The sequence below is a fragment of the Vulpes vulpes genome, chromosome 7 (assembly GCF_048418805.1).
Source record: "Vulpes vulpes isolate BD-2025 chromosome 7, VulVul3, whole genome shotgun sequence".
NCBI lineage: Eukaryota > Metazoa > Chordata > Mammalia > Carnivora > Canidae > Vulpes > Vulpes vulpes.
The window spans coordinates 87,137,777-87,159,589 of NC_132786.1; the positions used below are offsets into that span (position 1 = coordinate 87,137,777).

Genomic DNA, 21,813 nt, shown 5'->3' on the forward strand with positions numbered 1-21,813 from the left:
AAATGAGTACACACTAGAGTCAACAAATTATCATTTCACCTGTTTTTAGAAATCACAGCAAACAAATTGCTATTCAGAACCAACAGGAGCAGGGTACCTGAGTGGCTCAGTGGTTGAGCATCTGCCTTTGGCTCAGCGCATGATCCCGGGGTCCTGGGACCGAGTCCCATATTGGGCTCCCTGCGAGAAGTCTACTTTTCCCCCTCCCTATGTATCTGCCTCTCTCTCTGTGTCTCTCATGAATAAATAAATAAAATCTTAAAAAAAAAAAAGAACTTACAAGAGAGAAGGCCTCTTCTATAGGACCTGCAAACTTAAGAGATGAAAAGACTTTTCTCTTCTGGATTATTAATATTAAAAAAAAGATAAAACAAGGGTGCTTGGGTGGCTCAGTTGGTTAAAAGTCTGCCTTTGGCACATGTCAGTATCTCAGAGTGCTGGGATCAGGCTCCCTGTTCAGCAGAAAGCAGCTTCTCCCTTTCCCTTTGCCCCTCCGTCTGCTTGTGTGCTCTCTCACTCTTTCTCTACCTCCCAAATAAATAAATAATCTTAAAATAAGATAAAACATTTCCCCCATTTAATTGAAGTACTCTATCTCTCTCTTGAGTACTACTCATCTTTGAGAAGGGATTTGATCTTGGTATTGAAGAAAGTTTACCAATGGCTTGACTATGAAATGAGATGAAAGAGTTCTGAAGGCCTGTTTAAAAAGGCCTTCCCTGGGAGGAAGGGATACCGGGGTGGCTAAGCAGTTTAGTACCTCTCCTCAGCCCAGGGCATGATCCTGGAGTCCCAGGATCGAGTCCCACATTGGGCTCCCTGCATGGAGCCTGCTTTTCCCTCTGCCTATGTCTCTGCCTCTCTCTCTCTCTCTCTCTCTCTCTCTCTCTCTCTCTCTGTGTGTGTGTCTCATGAACAAATAAATAAATATTTTTTTTAAAAAAAGGAAAGGATTTACTGGGCGCATCTGAGTGGCTCACTGGTTGAGCATCTGCCTTTGGCTCAGGTTGTGATCCCGGGGTCCTGGGATCAAATCCCATATCAGGCTCCCCTCAGGGAAATGCTTCTCCCTCTGCCTATGTCTCTGACTCTCTCTCTGTGTGTCTCTCATGAATATATAAATAAAATCTTTAAAACAAATAGGATAAAGATGGATAAAGAGTATGTGGAATTTCTGTGTACTGTTTGCAAATACTTGAGTCTATAATTATTTCAAAATTAAAAGTTAAAACAAAATTTTAAAAAGAAAAAAACGAGAAAGTTGAGATGGAGAAATAAATGTCTTAAGGCAAATTCCATGTAATTTGAATATGCTGCAGGAGGAATAGTGAACCTCTCAATGTTCCTTTAGCGAATATTTTTTAAGAATTCTTCTCTGTAACAATAATTCTTCTAAATGTTGAGGATGTTATGGTTAACTAGACAAGGTTCCTATTCTCATGGAACTAAATTCCAGTGCTTATTATGTATGATAAGAACATAATGGTCAAATAGATATATAATGCTTCAGATGATGGTAATTCCTCAGAAGAAAAAGAGAGCAGGGTAAAGGGACAGAGTAAGTGAGAAAAATGCTATTCTAAAGGTGTTCAAGGAAGGCTCTCTGATATGGTGACATTTGGACAAATTGAAGAGAGAGAACCTAGCCATATGGATATCAAAGAAAAGAATATTCCAGACAGACATTACATAGAGCAAGTGCATAGTCACAGAAGTGAGAGCATTCTTGGTATGTTCAAAAACCAGAAGGAGATCAATGTAGCATGAGAACAGTAAACGGGTAGTGGTAGAGGATAAGATCAGAGATGTAGGGTGAGTATAAGGAACATTATAGGCCTTGAAGTCCATAGTAAGGACTTTGGATTTCACTGACAGTGAGATGAGGCCCATTGTAGGGTTTTGAACAGAGCAGTGACATAATCTCATTTATATATTTTTTAAGGGTTTTAAAATGTTTTTTTTCTTGTTTAAGAGAAGTTTTAGGTTCACAGAAAAATTGAGGGAAAGTTACAGAGACTTCTTATATACCCTCCACCCACACTGCACATGCACAGCCTCACCCATTATCAACATCCCTCACCAGAGTGGTACATTTGTTACAACTGATGAACCTATGTTGATGCATAATCATCCAAAACATTATTGAACTAATACAAGTGAGTGACACTGAGGCTTGGAGTGGGGGTTTAATGGTGGTAGTAGTGAAAATAATCAGATTTAAGACTTATCTTAAAAGTAAAGTTTCAATTGACTTGCCATTTACTGATATGGAAAGGATGATGAGGTCTATCTTTTTCATACATGCTAAATTCAAGATGCCCAATAAAAGCTAAATAGTGCCAAGAAGACAAGGGGTTTGTAGTTTAGGGCAAGGTTGGGGTTTGGACATAAAACTTGGAAGACATCAGAATGGAAATCGGATTCAAAGTCAAGGCGCTACATGAGATTGCCAGGGGAAGGAATTTAAATGGAGAAGGCAGGACGCTCAAGAACTGAGCATTGAACAGTGCTGATAATAGTGCTGATATTTCAAAGCAAATAGGATAAAAAAGAAACTAAGAGGAAGCAAATCATGAGGTAGAAGGAGATCCAAGAAAGAGGTGCCCAGAAGGCCAAGAGAGAAAGTATTTCAAGAAGGAGAAAGAGATCAACTGCAACCAATGACGTAAGAGGTAGCAAAGATGAGGACTGAAAATTACTCCTGGATTTGGCTAGTAAATACCCTACGTCACTTTGGCAAGGCAGAGAGTGGTAGGACTGAAAGAGGAGTGGTTTCCAAAATGAATGGTGGAGAAGTATCTTTACAAAAGAAAGGCCAACTTTCTTGAGGAAAATTGCTATCAAGTTCAGAGAAACGAGACAGTATTTGGAGGGGTGTGGAGTTCAGAAAGATTAAGTGGAGTTTTCACCACTAAAACTTAAACCAATTCTAAAATCTGAGTAAATTTACTTTTAGATATAAAAACCTCAAAAAAAAATAAAACTTAACAAACCATATTGGAACTATGGTGATAGGAATGATCCAGAAAGCATGAAATTATATTGAAAGGAGTAGATAGATTTAAACCTGATTGAAGTCTCTAAAGTGGGAATGAGGATTTTAGCTGCATAGTTCTGGATTGATTAAAGGGAAAGAAGTTAAGAGAGGATCTATCAGCAGTATTACTATGATTTCTTGGTCATGACCGTGGCTGGGTCCTATTGAAAAGGGGGATGTAGGACAGCAAAAACAAAGGAACAGAAAGGGCAGCCTGGTGGCTCAGCGGTTTAGTGCTGCCCTTGGCCCAGGGCCAGATCCTGGAGACCCAGGATCGAGTCCCATGTCGGGCTCCCTGCATGGAGCCTGCTTCTCCCTCTGCCTGTGCCTGTGCCTCTCTCCCTCTCTCTGTGGATCTCTCATGATTAAATAAATAAAATCTTTTTAAAAAAACAAAAAAACAAAGGAACAGAAAGTTCAGAAAACAAAACATGGCTGACCAGAAAGGCTGATCTGAGAAATTTTGTGTATAGATGTGTAAAAGTCAAATGCAATCCCTTTGGTTGGTTTGGGGTCTTATGGGTTATTTTTTTGTGAATTAGTATGTGCTTTTCATTAAAAAACCAAACAATATAGAAGTACAAAGGATATAAAAAGTTCATGCATACACACACACACACACACACACACACACATTACATTCTCACACTGTACTCCCTAGGGGGAACCACTGTTAACAATTTGGTGCATATCCTTACAGATGTGTATGTGTACATACACATATATGTATGTACTACTACTTTATAAAAATAAAATCATATACTTTTCATACTATTCTGCAACTTGCTTTTTATACCTAACAATATGTCTTTTGTATTTTCCATATGAGTAAAAATAGCTCTACTTCCTTCTTTATAAAAAAAAATGAATAGGTAGTACATGAACGTGATACACTATATAAAAGGGACAACAGCATATATATAGAATCTCCCTCCAATCCCCCAGCAGTCACTTTCTCCCCAGAGGCAACCACTATTACCAGTTCCTTAAATGTCCTTCCACAGCTAGGCAATGTATACAAACAGATAATTTGTATTTATAGAAGTGGAAGCTTACCATACCTACTGTTCTATATCTTGCCTTTTAAATTTTAACCATATATCTTGGATATCATTCCATATAAGGCTGCCTGGTTCTTCTAAATGGCAATATTACATTTTATTGTATCTTTATTTAATCAAATCCTATAACTGTATATTTCTAGTTTTTTCACAGGTAGCTAAATGCAACCATATTGAGCAAGAATTTAGAATTTATTTAGCAAAAGGAAGAAGAAACCCAAATATAGAAAAAAAACCAAATGCATTTTAAATTCTAAAGAATCATGAATTAAGATTAAATCTAAGTGTGGCATTAAAATAAATTATTGAAAGGCAATTTGAAATTCTAGATGCCAGCAATTCTTGTTTACAGAGAAAATTAATTCTCTGTGTTACTTTCAAAAAATATGAACAATGAAAAGCCCCTCTCTGTTTTGGGTACCTAAAAACTCTTAAAAACCTTGCTGATGCACTTTCTGGGGCCAGTCAGTGAAGGTTTAGAAAGTCATTTTTTTTTTTTGTCCATAGAAATGCCTCCTCCATTTGGTATTTATTTGTCAATGGCCATTGCAGCGGGTACTATTCAGAGATGCTGATTTTACAGATATTCCAAATAAAACAATGTCACCAAAATGATGTATCTACTAGGAAACTCCAGTAGGGAACATAATAATGTATTTCCTTTATACAAAATACATTTTTAATTGAATTGGCTAAAAGACAACATCTTGTGGTGGCTGGAGTCTTAAGGTGTGAGTTCTCATGTCAATACTGGGACAGGACTGGGTACATGAAGTTGCATTAATCAATTCTCTTTGTTTCAATTTCCCATTTGGAAGAGAAATAATTGTGTCCAATTCCCTTGTCTATCTCAAAGCCATGTTGAGAGAAGCAGAAATGAGAACTTGGTGTGACAGAAAGTTTTCTAGTTACTTAAATTACTGTTTATGTAATTATGGTAGTATGACTCTAAGTGAGATCTCAAAGTGGATGTAGAGGCAGAAAGATGTGTGTATCAGGATCAACTGGGGATATTTTTCAGAGCATTCCTTTCTCACTCCTTCCTCCCATCACCTGTTAAGAACAACCTGTGATTGAAGAAAACTTCAGCGCTCTCAGGTATGGGACATAAGTATTGGGTTCTAAAAGGAGGGGGATACACACAGCGGTCATTAAGGTCAAGGGTTTCAGGAGATCTGGGTTGGAATGTTGGCTCCATCCCATTATTAACTGTATGATCCTGAATTACCTAATTCACTTTTTGCAAGCTTTTTTTGCTCAACTGTAAAGCACTTGCCTGTAAGGTTGGCATGTTGCTGCCACATAGTTAATGCTTGATAAAGAGTTCTACCATTGGTTCATTGGTAACCTGAACCTTTATTGTTCATTCTGAATCATGGATTTAAGGCAATATTTATCATCCTATGAGTTTACCAAATACCTTTCTCATAAAGATTTAATAGATACAGGATTCTTATGAACATAGATGAATAAATATGGAATTTGAAGGCTGGAAATGGCTATAAAACCATAAAGATTATCCCTACCAACCCTTCATTTTATGTACAGGGAAGCCGAGGGTCACAAAAGTAAAAGATTTACCCAGGGTTACAGGTCTGATATGTATAAAAGTCAGGACTAGAGGTACACCTTCTGTCTTCCAGTCCAGTGCTTTTCACTTCTTGCCACTCTCAAACCACACATTTAATAAAAATAAAATATACTTGCTTTAAAAAGTTAATGATGAGAATGTTATTTCCTTTCTATGGCAGAGTCAGTGACATCATCACATAGAACAAAGAAAATCCTGTGAAATTGCGCTCATCCAGCTAATAAAATTAGTAGCACAGTAAGGTATGGAAAACCACCCCATCATTGTAAATGTAGTATCTCCAGACCCAGAGAGAAGTGACTGATGGCATAGGGCGTAGGATCCAGATAGAGACTCACATTGTGAGGGGAAAGACAATGAATAAGAAAGAGAGTTTCAAGGTCTTTCCTGTACCACAAATCTGCTCCCCAAGTTTGGTCCTGGATTTCAAGTTTCTATACCTCCCTTAATGACACACAAGATTTCAAAATCTGTTTTTTCACATGACTGTTTGTTCCTCACATTCTTGACTCCTGCCATGTGATTAATGCAGACAGTGTATCTGCAGTGAATTGATACTACAGTTCCCCTGCCCTGGGTGAACACACAGGTGCCCAGGCCCACAGGGAATTCAGGAAGCAGAATGGAGGCAGTGACTAACACCAAGCAACCTTAAATTCAAATTAGCAGATGAAGGTTAGATCTGTGCCTCTAAAAACAGGACCAAAGAGGACCTTCTGGACTCCCTCGATAGGGCAGGGCTCTAACACCAATTGTAGAGTTGCCCCATGGGTCTAATTCACTGGATTGAGTGGAGCGGAAATGGAAAGCATGCCCAGTCCAGTTCTGGACACCTGCCTGTCTGCCTGCGAATGACCACTGTGGAATCTAAGGCAAGCAGACTGTCCCCAAAAATCAGCCTGAAGTCTCTGCCTGCATGCATGGCCTGGCCCCCAACCACAGCAATCTCCACTCCAGCTTGAGGCCATCTCAGGAAGGCATCTGTTACCTCTTGCTTGGTCTTTAGCTCTGCGGCCACAGGCATAACCCAATGGCCATAAATTTCCAACTCTGCAAAATGTTGCCCTACTTCTCACTCTAACTGACTGCATCTTGCCCTTGGGGAAAACAGCTTTACTCCTGAGTGCTCTCTGCTAAATGAGTGCCACCTTGTCTCTTTCCTCCACATCATCATTATAATTAATAAGCAACAATATCATCCCTGGTGGTTATGTTCTTATTAGGTGTTAACTGGCCTTAGCATCATTATCTCATTAGGCCTTTCCACCTAAATTACTTTATCAGCTTCCCTCCGAAGGGGGTCTGGTACTGTCTGGCTGAAAGGAATCCCCTGCACAAACACAAGAAAGCAAAAGGATAATCACAAGCATTTAGATCTGCTCCAGATATTAGTCTTCTTGAAAAATTAATGTGATTTCTACTATTGGGAATACTTGCGTTACTATAAACCCTCTCATCCAAAGTGTTCAAAGCAATACCCAGAAGCTTTTAACTTAATCTCACTCATTTCTATGAGAAAAAAAAATGTCGTGGAAGAAGATATTCTAAAATATTTACAACAGTTAAAACTTCCTCCCTTGTCACTGCCCACATTTCTATTTGAGTAAGTTATCTCCCAGTTCTTTCATTAAGTGGCTGAATTTCAAAATTTTTTCCTTGCTTAGTCCTCACTACAGTTGCTCTCAGTGAAATCTTTTCTTCAACTTCTCCTAATAATGCTTAGCATTTCTTTCCTTTAATAGCACTCATTTTATAATTCAACCTTTTGTAAAGGTAGATGAAGATGATTCTGCTCATAGAGGAGTGGAGAACATAGATGAATACAATGCTCCAGAAATGCTTTTGTTCTTGAGGACTGATGATGCACATTGCTTCCTTTACTGTCCTCATGAGTTCATGTTAACCATGAACTCTTTCATCTTTCCCCCCTTTATTTCTAGATGGTGTGTGCTCTCCAAAGGTTAGGGGGCATGCCATTGAGAGTCCAAACTTGCCCTTTACAGCCATTAGTCATGTTTTGTTTCCATTCCAATTACTTCCTCCTTTCCTCATCTTCCCACATTAATTCCTCATTTATCCTCACTTTGCCTAGTAATTTCCTATATTTAAATGTCTTATTATCTCTTGGGGCACCTGGGTGGCTTAGTCGGTTAAGTGTCCAACCCTTGATATCAGCTCAGGTCGTGATCTGTGGGTTATGGGATTGAGTCCCCCATCGGGCTCTGTTCTCAGTGGAGGGTCTGCTTGGATTCTCTCTCTCCCTTTCCCTCTGTCCCTCCCCCTGCTCGAGCTCTCTCCCTCTAAAATAAGTAAAATAAACCTTTAAATGTCTTATTATCCCATATTCCCCATGATCTGCTTATCCTTCAAACTATTGTTCATTTTCCCACAAACTGTGTAGTCTTAATGGGTTTGCAGTATTCATTCCCCCTTCTTGCTCACCCCCCCATCAGTGATCTCTTTCCCCCCTCCTTCCTACTTTCTGACTTCCAACTTTTTCTTCCAAAGAAGTGAATCATGATTTGAAACGATGAAGATGAATCTTAATGTCCCCAGACTCTCTATTTACTTAATTTTTAATAGCAAATTTTCACTCCAAGAGAGAAATCTGAGTTTATAATTCTCAAACCTTCCCACAGAGGCAATCAAATACACTAGGTCTCTCTCTCTTTTTTTTAAAAACTTAATTGGGGATAATACAAATCTCAGATGAAATATTGCACAGTTCGTTGGTATTTTTCTGAGATGTGTTGGCCATTTTTTTCCTTTTGCAGTTGAAGTCCCAAATGATGGCAAAAAAAAAAAAAAATTGTCTTTTGAATCTATGTCACAGAAAACTTCTCTTAGAGACTGAAAGCAAATCCCTAAACACAAACCCTGCTGTCATCAAACTTTCTGTTAATGCCCAGCCTCTTTTCCTAGAAGAGTATGATTTTAGTTTTAAAAAATTTTGTGTTTTGTTTTGTTTTTGAAATTTCACCAGCTCCAGGGATTTCTCTTTCTTTTGATCTGCCTTTCTTTCTCCTGAAATCTCAGGATAATTAATTTTAGCAAACTCTGGAAACATTCATTCTTCCCTTTATTTTCTCTGCTTTGGGGCCTTTCCTTACATCCTCCTTGTTCAATGGATACCTTCTTATTCAAGTGCCTCCCAGGAATGAATTCCCACCCCTCCCCTGCACTGTCTCATCTTCACATTCTCTTTCATTTTCCCTGCATCACTTTAATTTACTACCTACAGTCTGTCTTTGACCATATTTAAGTTTATGGCTACTGACATTCTCCCATCCTGGGTCCCTGGTCTAAGAGGGCAGCCAATGGAAGTATGTATATTAATCAAGGGACAGCCTCGTTGCCCCATGCTAAAAGGCAAGATTGGGGCAATTTCTCAAACTCTATCTCCCTATTATCGTACTCCTGTGGAGATGTGCATTCATTTTTCAAACTTATTGATTTTCCTATTCCATCACAGGTATGTGATGACTTACACTGGAATAAGGTAAATTTTAATCATAGAAACCTAGCATGCATTGCCATATGATTATGACTTTACTCTCATTCTTAACTAGCCAAAAGTATAGATCACTTGTGCAGTGGGAAATCTTGCTCATTAAATTACTATGAGTATGAAAAGAAGTGGATTTCTCTGAATTAATCCTTTCTTATACCATCCAATTCTTCTACTCTTTTTTTCTAAAACATGACCCCTTTCCCTCCTCACTATTCTATTACAGTTCACACACAACGTCCCTTGAGGGCAGAATATAGTCTAATTTTCTTCATTATTCAATTTGGATCCTGTTAAGTGAGACAGGTACTCACTGATAAGAAGGAACATTTAAGTTTTGGCAAATAAGTTCATTAGTATTCAGAAAGCTTTTCACCCCTCATATTTAATAAACCTTTCCATTACAAAGTAAGAAATGCTGCAAAATAGTCAAACAAATTAGCAATGGAGCCACCAAGAGAGTACATTTACCTCTGATTCAGAGATGTCTGAGTTTATCAGTTTTCTGTCAATCATTAAACAACAAAGATGAAACATGCAATTATATACAAGGAGACAGAACTCCTAATTCTTTCATTCTAGCTGAAGCAGAAGAGTTTTAATTGCTTGGAAAAATAAGATTTTTATTTTCTCTCAAGAGGGATAAAGAAAACAAATGTAAATTGGCTTAGAGTCAATGGCTAGAGCTATAAAATTTCAGACTATGCAAATGGGAGTTGGAAAGACCACCCCATCATCTGTAGTTTTTGTCCTTCACAAGGGCCAGTATTCACATATTTGGAAATCTGAGGTGGTCCACAGAACATTTCCTTTTCTGCTACAGCTCTTTTAGTGCATGGGGGTGGGGGGAGAACGTGCCCTTTTCCACTAGAATGTTTAGAGTTATGTAAATTTACTGATACCACTTCTGCTTAATTGAAGTGACACTCACTATAATATTTGAATGCTATCAGTTATTGCAGGGTCAACTTTGCACATATGTGAGTTACCAAGCCCTTTGTTTCCCTTCTCTTGTAAGTCCTATCAGCCATCTGATATTGAGACATATACGTATTTAAAGAGGCCACCAGCCATTATGAATATATGAAATGCAGTATGCATGAAAGATGTCTATTTATTGAAAGAGGTTTTTTTAAAGTTTGGTAAGTAGTCACTTAGATTCTCCCCGCCTGGGCAGAGATGGTTGCAGGAGATGGGGTAGACAGTGGGCCATCACTGTATAGAGGACCATTCTTCTACAGATTTATCCCAAGAAGTAAATGACTTTCTCTTCCTTGTATCTGGACATAGATCTTTTCATGGTAACCCTAGTCTAAGTGATTACCTAGATGTGTATACCAAGGCAACTCAAAATTGCTTGAGAAGAATGGGCTTAGAACTGGTTACCCTGGTAGGGCCACTCTCCTGGGACATGATTGATTCTCATCAAAAGAAAAGTCAGCAGATGAAAGGAAGAAGGTTTTATACTCTCTCATGTGAAAGCTTCTGGAGTGTAGAAAAGTGTCAGGTTTAGTTTGTATCTCCAAACCTAGCACACATCTGGTACATTTCACATGGTATATGCTCAGTGGAAGTGTGATCAAGGAAAGGAGAGGGAGAAAGACACAGCTAGAAGAAATTGTAAAGGAGGGTAAAACCCTCTGTGAGCTGTACAGGGAATGTTTATAGAATCTGCTCAACTCCTAAGGGGAGAAGCAGATTCATAGTATCCTACTCCTCTAAAAACAAAACAAAACAAAACAAAAAATCAGTCAAGTGTCTATTGCAGATCTACTTGACCTAACTGCTTAAGAAAAGTTGAGTTAGAAACTGGCAAGTTTTCCAGTAGACTGGGGCCTGATGTTGGCAGTTTTAGAGCTAGAAGGGGTCTTGGATCACCATAAGAGGCCTCCAAGTGAAATGTGACATGACTTGCCCACAGTCACATAGGTCATTAGTATTAGAATAAAGATCTGGGTTTCACAGTTCCCAGCCTAGTATTTTTCACCCTACAATTTCCCCACATAGAATAGAAGCAATAGCTGTTTCTCGAATTCTATCCCTTCATATTTCCTGACCCATGTCGCTTGATCTCTCTCCCCAGAAGCCCTAACTAAACCTAACCCCTTCCTCTGGCACCATGGAATTTTACACAGCTCACTAGGGAAACAGTCCAGGCAGGTTTAGAGAGTATTTATAGAATGTAGACTTTTAAGTCTTATAAATGCATGCTCACCAGGCTTGATAAGGCAATAAGAATTGCTATATTTATTGGAATCTTGGACTTGAGAATATCTTTGTTTTCATTTGTTTGTTGTGGCCACTGTTCTTCACATACAAGAGAAAGCTAGAATGCAAGCTCTATGATGTAGGGAACAGGTCTACCTTATTTATTTTTGAGAGAAAGAGAGAGAGAGAGAGAGCACTGGGAGGTGAAGGGGGGCAGAGGGAGAGTGGGAGTCCCAAGCGGACTCCATGCTCAGTGCAGAGCCCAGTGCAGGGCTTGATCTCATGACACTGAGATCATGACCTGAGCCAAAGTCAAGAGTCAGATGCTCAAACGACTGCACTATCCAGCCTCCCTAGAAGCATGTCTGTCTTACACCTAAGTCTCCAGTGTCCAGTAGATACTTAACTATTTGTTGAATTTTTTAATGTGACAATCAGTTCCATATTTCATGATTCTAAGAATGTTTCTTGACATCCTCATCTGCAAATTACCAGTAATACCATCCTCAGCCAAATATTTTTAAAGATCTCAACTCTATCTACTGTCTCCATTGATCAAATGAACACAAGAGTATGATCACCCAGTCCATAGGCAAAGAGTTCAAGCTTTATTTGACTTGATCTACTGTATTAGTTAATATTTACCCTCAAGTGAATGAAGATATACTAAGGGCTAACATCCTAGAAATGGAAGAAAGTCTATGATTACATTTTCATTTTCAAGCCCTACAAGTGTGGAGATATGTAGGCTAATAAATTGGTGTTTCCTTAAAACCACTACTTGCCAGATCTTTGTTTGTGGACAGAATAAGTTCTGTGTGGTGAAGAACCAAGCATGAGAACCACTGGGGTAGTCTTCCTACCCTCCATGGTCACAAACAATCCAGATGGGGCACCCAAATTATATATCTCAGTAGGACCAATAGAAGCCCTGTAATAAAACATCCCCATGCTCCTCTATATTTGATTACTCCTTACTTACTACTCCTTAGGAATTTAGCAAAACATTCCTTCCAATTCCACACAGAATTCTCCCTAAAATAAGTGCTAGTATTATTTTCCATCTTTATATTTCCATGGATGTTTCAGCACTCTATGGACAATTTGGTGCCCTTATAGGTTTCGTCCTCCAAGCAGTTGTCCAGCTGGTCTGTCTTTAATCTGGCCCTGATGGCAGCCATTACTTGAAATGAAGAAGGCAATCTAGTGAGAAACTGCAGTTGATGTTCCTCCTTTCTCAAGGGATAGGTAGCCCAGCCAGAAGGTCTTCTTGGTGATGGTGTCTGGGGCCAAGATTCAGGAAGTTCAGTGGCAGTGGTGGGAAACAATATCGGAAAAGGTCATGCTCCTCCAAAGAAGTGTTTTCCTTCCCGTCTCAGCAACTGTAAAATTATAAATCAAAGATTAAAAAGTTAAGCCACTACTCAAGTGAAGCTCTTGGTAAATACACCACTTAACAAACCCTGATGATGGATACACTGGCATCTAGATGAAGTCTGTGGTTTTCCAAACAATGGAGCAGAGACTACAGGGACACACAAAGTATGCCTAAGGATTCTCTATTTCTTCACTTGTTTTGTTTTATCAAAGAGGAAAAGCTAATTGCAGTTAAATACAAGTGAATCTGCATGCAGAAAGGATGTAGAATGAGTGGGCTAGGGAAGGACATGCTAGGAAAAAAGGAAAGAGAGTCCATGGAATCCAAGAGCTGCTGCCGTTTCTTCACAGAGCTGACCTGAATGGAGCTGTGATTCTGTGACTTCAGTGAGAGCTGAATAAATAATAGTATTTGGAGACAAATGATTTAAGACCCTATGAAAAATTAGAAGCACAGTCACCCAAGCCCTACTCAGTTCCTGGCATCCAAATGACTGATTCTCAAAGTCATTAACAAAATAAGGGAGAATAAGAACCTCACAGAAAGATGGTGTAGATGAAGCATCACTACTTTAGGGCAGCTCCACTAAAAGCATCACAAGAGGTGTATTATAGTGCAATGCCCAGATACTGGGCAAAACTGTCACATTAGTAATCGTCTTTGACTAACATCTTCTCTTTTGCTTTACCACTCTGTCCCCTTCCTCAGGCTTCCGGAACCCCATGTGCATGTGCCATTATCTGCCCACCCAAATGTCTTTAATATGACAGAGACTAATTAAACCAAAGGTCTTCCACTGTTTGATTTGAGTATTTCATACTAGAGTATTAACAGCTGGTGACTTTAGCATTCCCATGGGCTATCTGCAATTTAAAATTACTTGTAATCTTTATAATTACTGGAATATGGGAAGGAGAGAGAAGAAGGGAAATGAGCAAGGGAAGAGGAGGGGCTTCCCATGCTTCTTGTTGAATCTCAACACTATTCCATACCAACCACCAAAACTCCCAACAGTGGGCTTCAGCACCTTTGTCTACATGTCATAAATAATCTGAACAACTGCTAGGCCCAGCTATAGAACTGAGAAAGCAGTTCTATACTCAGAGCACATAAAGAAGATTCTTCAGAACTGACTTCTAAGCCCATAAAAAAAACCTTCCTACAGATACCAGTGATCATGTCTGCATTCCAGGTATCTGCCCTGGTCCAAAGTCTTCATTTTACAAAGAGGCAAACCAAAAGGTGAGTGGCTGACCCAGTGTCACATAGGGACTGAGCGAAAGGTAGGACCAAGACTGAGCCTAAATCTCTTCAATCCCAGTCTACAGTCCGGCCCAAGTAAATCTTCATGAGCATAACACATTGTCTTTGCTCTAGAGAGGATCGTGTTCTTCAAATTCTAGTATTTGGGTAGTACCTGAGTAGTAATTTCCCCCTCCTGGACAACTGTCTGGTCCAGTGGGTCCAGGGCAGGCACAGGAATATTAACAGGTTCCCAGGGGGAGCCTGGTATGTGGGGTGTTAGAACCACCTCTATGTTTTGCTTATCACACCTTTACCTATCAGCACATGGAGCCAACTGGAAAGTTCCCCTGAAAGACTGTTCTGGGAACATCCTCTCAAGCCCAAATATCAAAAGGCTCTTGACAATTAGGGCAGAAGGCAGAGTCCTAAAGACAAACAGCAGCAAATCCATGGAAACAGAAAGTGTATTAGTGGGGCGTAGGTTTGAGGGATGACAGCTAATGGGTATGGGATTTCTTCTGGAGGTTGATGAAAACATTCTGGAATTCATTGTGATGATTATACAACAATATTTGTTTCTGATATATTTATTTATTTATTCATGAGAGATGCAGAGAGAGAGAGGCAGAGAGAGAAGCAGAGACACAGGTAGAGGGAGAAGGAGGCTCCATGCAGGGAGCCCAATGTGGGGCTTGATCCTGTGACTCCAGGATCATGCCTTGGGCTGAAGGCAGGTGCTCAACTACTGAGCCACCCAGGTGTCCCAACTTGGTGTGATCTTGATTATACATTTTAAGAGACTGAATTTTATGGTAGGTAAATTATATTTCAATTTCTGAAAAGCCCATATAGGTGTATGGGTACCACATATCACATGCAGAGGGATCATCTGACTCCCTGGGGCCTCACAACTGTTGGGCGACTTCCCCTGGGCAATAGAGGTAAAATGTTGCCAGGACAGCTGATGACTATAATGGCTACCATTGGCTGCACACTTCTTATGTGGCTGACACCTATGATATACAGTACATGGTTATCTCAAATGATGCATCATAACCAAAGATGTGGATGCTATTATTATATTGTTATTGTTAACATTTTACAGATGATAAAATGGAGGTATAGTGAGGTAAAACAACTTGACCAGGCTCAAAGCCAGTAAGTGACAAAAGTGATACTAGAAAGGTGTGTCTAAATAGGCATCAAAAGAATCTGCCCCACATCATTTCCCTCATGATTCTGATACTCCCACTTTGAGATTTTGGGAAAATAGAATAATAATAATCATAATAGTGATAACAATGTAGCTAAGATTTATTCATTCTTTCCAGGTTCCAACCTTTCTGCTAAATTATCCACATAGATTACCTCACATAATCGTCACAAAAACTTTGTAAAGCATATATTATTGTGGTGGAAGGTTAGGCAGAGAATAGTAATGTAATTTGCCCAAAGCCACAGAGCTTGCAAGCGATGGAACCAGGATTTGAACACAGACCCTACTGCTAAGCCACGTTGTCAGAGAGGCAAATCCAGATGCCTGCAGCAGCTGGGAGAATAAAAAAGTAAAGTAGGCCCCATATGTTTCTTGAAATACAAAATAGCATCTGCCCATCTTTTATTTATCTATAGAGATGATGTATGATTTTTCTCATAATACTATAAGGCAAACAACACAAGAGCAATGATAAATGACACTTTGCCTCAATGTCAATGATACAAAACAAAGTGGTCAAACAAGCAAAAAGAAAAGCCTATTTTCATCTAAAGGGGCAGCCACCACTCAACTCCAACCCTCTGTTGCCAGGTGGCTGTATGATGCACTGCCATATTTTCTGAGAGAAACGAGAGAGATTCTTACATGAAATCTTTTGGTTTAAAGGAAAAATGGAAAAATTGAGTGCCTGAGTGCCTCAGTCAGTTGAGCATCTAACTCTTGGTTTTCAGCTCAGGGTCGTGGTCTCAGGATCATGGGATCAGTCCCCATGTTTGACTCTGTGCCAAGGGCAGAGTCTACTTGGGATTCTCTGCCTCTCCCTCTTCCTCTGCCCCTCCCTCTGCTAATGCTTGCACTCCCTCAAATAAATGAATAAAGTCTTTGGGAAAAATGGGAAAAGTAAAAGGGAAAAAAGGTAGACATTACTAGTATCACTTTATTATTATTATTTTTAAATGGCAAAGAATCCTGCAGCCTCAATTTGGTCTGTAACAGTTCACTCTCAATCTCTGTATATAGCAAATTGCTTCCTCAAGCAGTTCCATGTGACTGGAATTTAGGATTTGGGGTAAAAACTGACAGGTAGAATTTGGAATGGTGAGGAGAGGCGATGGTATGAAGATTCTTGATGGACTCCTAAGGAAGGTAAATCTCATTCCACAGCCCAGAAAGCTGGAAGCTTTGTCATTTTGTTTTGCTTAAGAACAGAAAGACACCAGATCAGAAAGACATCCTGAGAATGATGTTAAGGGCAGAACAGCTGAAAGACAGAGCTGAGGCAGTGAGACTAAATGGAAGATAATTGTCACCCTCAAGGTAGTGGCAGTGGGGGTGAGACAATGGATCTAAGTCAATTAATAGCTGAGACCTTCCTTAGTAGAAAATAGATCTGTTTATATCAAAAGAGCATATACATACACTCTATTATATAGCAATGGCATCACTTGATAAAGAAAAGGCCATCGTCATGAAAAGGGAGACATTAGCAAATGAGGAAGAAAGCAATGAGGAAAACAAGAGAGGGGTTTCAGGATACAACTTGTTTGAAGCTGGATTTGGCATGTATAAAGGAAAGAAAATGTCCTTGGCTATGGAGGAGACAGCTTGAAAACTGCCTAAGAAAACAAAACAAAACAAAAAAGTGAATAAGGAAAATAAAAAGAAAACATATAAGGTCAGGTATTAAGAAATTAAAAAGAAATATAAGAAACGAGGAGGGGAAAAAATAATCAGGCAGTGAGAGTAGTGCACGTCCCTAAAGTCCAGATTTAATGCAGATGATAGAAACTGTGGAGAGCATTTTAAAAATATGTTGTAACAAAGGCACTAAAGAGATTGCTTTAACAGAGACAGAATTCAAGAACAGAGACCACAGGAAGGTATTTATAAGAAGAAGAAGAAAAAGAGGTCCAAAATATGGCAAAGGATTTTAGCTATTGGAGACCAGTGGGAAAAGATGAGTTTTAGAGATGTCAGAAAGGAAAATATGACAGGATTTTGGAATATTCTCCGAGTGAAAATAAGGTCTATTCTGTAAAAAATACAAAGTTCTCTCTCCACAAGTGCTTAAGAAGCAGCCCCGAGGACAGCCAAAGATAATACCAAAGTTGCATTCCGAGGGAATGAGGAAGAGAGTGCAGTTACCAGAAAGTTCCAAAAGGGAAAGGAGTAAAGATTTTCATCTTTACCAAGTTTGGTTTTCATTTGTTGTCACATCACACAGACCAGAATGAAGTGTTCCACAGAAGCAACTTCAGATGGCCCAGAACACTCTGGGAGAACTACAATAGTCACAAAGGCAGAAGGAAAAAGGAGGACCTTTCTCCATACACAGGGTCCAGGAATAAAAAGCACCAACAACAATAACAAAAGATCCTATTTAAAAGCACAAAGTTGGGGCTGCCTGGCTGGCTCAGTTGGTGAAGCCTGTGACGTTTGATCCTGGGGATTGTGAGTTCAGGCCCTATGTTGGGTGTAGAGATTACTTAAAAATAAAACCTTGGAAAAAAATAATAAAGGGCACTTGGGTGGCTCAGTGGATGAGTGTCTGCCTTTGGCTCAGGGTGTGATCCTAGGGTCCTGGGATCAAGTCCTGCATTAGGCTCCCTGCAGGGATCCTGCTTCTCCCTCTGCCTATGTTTCTACCTCTCTCTCCATTTCTCTCATGAAAAAATAAATTTTTAAAGACTTAAAAAATAATAAAAGCACACAGTTGTACATTAAAGGAGAAGAAATACAAGTGAAGAGGAAGGAGGACTATTACTGTTAGGACAAGAAGGGGCTGTCATTTCAGTGTGTAATGTAATATCTGGCAACTTAGTTACAGTATTCCATTTAAGTTCCTCATCAGATAGGCAATATTACTCCATTTTGCAGAAGAAAGTGTAGGGTTCTGTAAAATAATTACTTGCTAAAAATTCACAAAGATAGTTAGTATTTAGAGCCAAGTCTTACTGAATTCTCAAGCTTAAGTATTTTCCACAATACTGCAGTCATTATGGACCATTTTCCACCTGGATTTCTGCAAGAGCCTTCCTAACTAGTGTGTCGCTCACCTCCTCCATCCTCCATTCAATACGTCATCCAAGGGGATCCCTGGGTGGCTCAGTGGTTTGGCACCTGCCTTTGGCCCAGGGCGCGATCCTGGAGTCCCGGGATCGAGTCCCGCGTTGGGCTCCCTGTGTGGAGCCTGCTTCTCTCTCTGCCTCTTTCTATGTCTATCATGAATAAATAAATAAATAAATTAATTAATTAATTAATTAATTAATTAAAAAAACAATACGTCATCCAAGCAATGGATCAAAGATGCAAATGAAATTGTTACACTGCCCATTCAAATCCCTTCAATAAATTCCCTTTAGTCTTCAGTGGAGTCCAGACCACTTAGCATTCCCTACAAGGCTATTCAAGGTCTGGCCCTACTCAGCTCCCCAGCTTCATCTCAAGCTCCTCTCCTTGAAGATGACAATTCAATGACTCTGAATATATTTTTAAGCCCTTGTAATGTACCATGATTATTTTCGCCTCCAGGGCTTGACACATTGTCTCCATAGGTTGCAGCACTCATCTCCCTGACCATCTAGCCCCTCCCCTTGGCAGTCACCAAGGAGGACTCATTTCTTACAAAAATTAACACATCTTACTGGAATTCTCTTTATCTGTTCTCAGATACCCATGCCCCCTCTACCATGAGGTACATGAGGAAAGATCCTGTTTCCATTTTGTTCACTCTTGAATCCACAACACCTAGCACATGCACAAACATATCATCAGTGTTAAGCACATATGTTTTGAAATGGACAAATAAATTGGATGGGGTGAAGGCCCTTACTGGTTACTAAGTGAAACTGTTATCAGTAGAGGCCAAATTCCTAGATGACCCCAAAGCCCCTACTCTTGGCATCTATAATTTACTGCCCATTGCTGAAGATTCTTTTCCAAGTTTCAAAATTCAATTCTAATTCCAAAATTACAGAAACTTCAACATTTTATAGAGCATACACTCTGTGTCCTTCTTGCGCTCAGAGCTATAAATAATTAGCAAGAAGACTTGCTTCTTGCCTGAAACAAGCTTACAGTCTAGTGGAAGAGCTTTCATTTTGTCAACATGTTGCAACTCACATTCTCTTTAAATTCTTTCAGAACTGAGCTAACAAGGGAATCCCTGATAGTCTCCTAAGCATTTGGTAATAACCAGTTGACTCCTATAGGATAACAAGGGGCTTGAGAGCCAAAGCCAAATCTTATTCACCATCATCATCCTGGTGGTTAGCACAGTATCTGGTATATAACAAAAGGTTTAAAACAGTCACCAATATGGGTGGATGGAACTGGAGGGTATTATGCTGAGTGAAATGAGTCAATCGGAGAAAGACAATTATCATATGGTTTCACTCATATATGGGATATAAGAAATAGTGAAAGGGGCTGTAAGGGAAAGAACGGAGACTGACTGGGGAAAAATTAGAGAAGACAAACCATGAGAGACTCCTACTCTGGGAAATAAAGGGTTGCAGAAGGGGAGGTGTGTGGGGAGATGGGGTGATCGGGTGATGGGTATTAAGGAGGGTACATGATGAGAAGAGCACTTGGTGTTAGAAAGTTTTTTTTTAAAGATTTTATTTATTTATTCATGAGAAGCACAGAGAGAGGCAGAGACCTAGGTAGAGGGAAAAGCAGGCTCCCTATGGAAGCCTGATGCAGGACTGGATCCCAGGACCCCGGGATCACGACCTGAGCCAAAGGCAGGTGCTCAACCACTGAGCCACCCAGGTGCCCCTGAGCACCGGGTGTTATACCATATGTTTGTAATTTGAATTTAAACAAAAAAATAAAAAAAAAAAACCAACAAAAAATCAATCAATCAATCAATCGGTCACCAAATGGGTGAAAGCATAAACAAATGAATGAAGAAACCAGCAAACAAGTCAAGTCTTGGAATCTAGCTTTGGAATCCGGGTCAGAGTCTCAGCAGGAATTCTCTTCCATCACTAAACAGATAAACGACTTGGTGACAAGTCCCCGTAGGGAAGAACCAATCTATTAGGCACACACATATTGGCTAGACTGCAGCCATTGGAGCACGAGGGCAGGGAAAAAGAGGAGCAGGCTAGGATTTTCAGTAGATTTCCATTTTTCCAGCACAGGAGAGGTTCTCTCCTCTGTCCTCAGGTTTAGAGGGGAGACACTGTGGGGCAATCACACCCATGGAAGAGTACTGAGATGACTTCATCTGGCTCTCCACAGCCCCAGACCTGCTCATGGAGGCAGACCAAAAGGTAGGTCAAAAGATAATAGGAAAATAGATCAATATAGTGTTCATCACACATTTTTACTACCTAGTAAGAAAACCCTTCATGACATTATTTAAAATGTGCATTAATAATCACCAACTTGAATAAACATCTAACTGAAACAAAGATATTTGCTAGTTTCTATACCTTTCAAAATTAGAACCAAGGGCAGCCCAGGTGGCTCAGCAGTTTAGAGCCGCCTTCCACCCAGAGCCTGATCCTGGAGACCCCAACTGAGTCCCATGTCAGGCTCCCTGCATGGAGCCTGCTTCTCCCTCTGCTTGTGTTTCTGCCTCTCTCTCTCTGTCTCTCTCATGAATAAATAAATAAAAATCTAAAAAAAATTAGAACCAATAATCTAGCCAGAAACAGCTATCAAACAACATCCTTTTCACACACACACACACACACACACACACACTCCTGAAATTTACCCTGCTGCCAACTATATTAGTTATTTGAATAAACATTTTTTCTGCCACATGCTTTAGCACCATATAGTATCTTGTAGTCAGTTAAAAAACCTTTATCGAAGTTAGACTATGGTATTATTTTGACACCAGACAGTCCTTTGCTTTTGTGTGGAATCACAGTGTTGCCTGAACAGTGTACGATTACGCTTTTGTGCAGACAATCAGCAGGTCATTAGCGTACTGTACAAATCACCTTGGACTCAGGATGGAACCCTGGGGACCTGAAGCTGCTTATAGACTGCAGAGAAGACATGGTGTTGCTGACAGTTACCTCTGATGGCAGTTAAAAAGGTATGATTGCAACCACATGACAGCTTAATACAACAGATCCCTGAGCTATTCACATGGCACATTCTGATTAATGGTATCAGTAATCATTATGAATTTTTAAGTTTTGGTCGAGCCTTCCATTACATTCTGCCATTAGAATACAAGACTAACAGGCCCTTTGTGAAATTACCATGTTTTATCATTATTTTACTGCCGCCGGTTTTACATTTTGGTGAACACGATATAATCCATAACATATTCTGACGGGGCAGGGAGAGAGTCCTGCTGCACATTTGAAAGGCTCAAGAAGAAATTTTTGCGTAAGAAAGTGAAAGTGACATAAACTGAAACTTGTTACGGGAACCAGAATTTGCCACTTTTACACAAATACACATATGCGCACGTGCATAAACACACACACACACACACACAGAGGATAAGGGCTATTTTACTATATCCACATCTGGCAATGATGTGGGCATAGTGAAAAGATTTCAGATTCCCTCCAGAAAGCCCTTAGGCTACAAGAAAA

At 39.8% G+C, this 21,813-nt stretch overlaps 1 long non-coding RNA gene across 1 annotated transcript in view; it reads right to left on the reverse strand.

The window, feature by feature from the left end:
- Nucleotides 1–9,564: 9,564 nt before the first annotated feature.
- LOC112923913 (uncharacterized) overlaps nucleotides 9,565–21,813 on the reverse strand; it is a 37,899-nt gene continuing 25,650 nt past the window's right edge. The window contains exons 2-3 of the long non-coding RNA XR_003235784.2: nucleotides 18,301–18,462; nucleotides 9,565–12,787 (exon numbers count right to left, since the gene is read on the reverse strand). This is a non-coding gene — a long non-coding RNA (uncharacterized lncRNA). The remainder of the gene's footprint in view (nucleotides 12,788–18,300; nucleotides 18,463–21,813) is intronic.